Consider the following 370-nt stretch of genomic DNA (forward strand, 5'->3'; position numbering starts at 1 on the left):
TTTAGGTCTTTCAACCATTTGGAGTCTATTTTTGTGTGTGGTGTAAGGAAATGGTCCAGTTTCATTCTTCTGCATGTGGCTGTCCAATTTTCCCAACACCATTTGTTGAAGAGACTGTCTTTTTGCCATTGGACATTCTTTCCTGCTTTGTCAAAAATAAGTTGACCATAGAGTTGAGGGTCCATTTCTGGGCTCTCGATTCTGTTCCATTGATCTATGCGTCTGTTTTTGTGCCAGTACCATACTGTCTTGATGATGACAGCTTTGTAATAGAGCTGGAAGTCCGGAATTGTGATGCCGCCAGCTTTGCTTTTCTTTTTCAGTATTCCTCTGGCTATTCGGGGTCTCTTCTGGTTCCATACAAATTTTA

General features: G+C 41.4%; 1 long non-coding RNA gene across 1 annotated transcript in view; it reads right to left on the reverse strand.

Moving 5' to 3' along the window:
• LOC141373867 (uncharacterized) overlaps nt 1–370 on the reverse strand; it is a 420,551-nt gene that overhangs the window by 714 nt on the left and 419,467 nt on the right. The gene's annotated exons all lie outside the window — the stretch shown is intronic.

The sequence above is a fragment of the Callorhinus ursinus genome, unplaced genomic scaffold (assembly GCF_003265705.2).
Source record: "Callorhinus ursinus isolate GAN/ISIS: 27379988/994484 unplaced genomic scaffold, GSC_fseal_2.0 scaffold12, whole genome shotgun sequence".
NCBI lineage: Eukaryota > Metazoa > Chordata > Mammalia > Carnivora > Otariidae > Callorhinus > Callorhinus ursinus.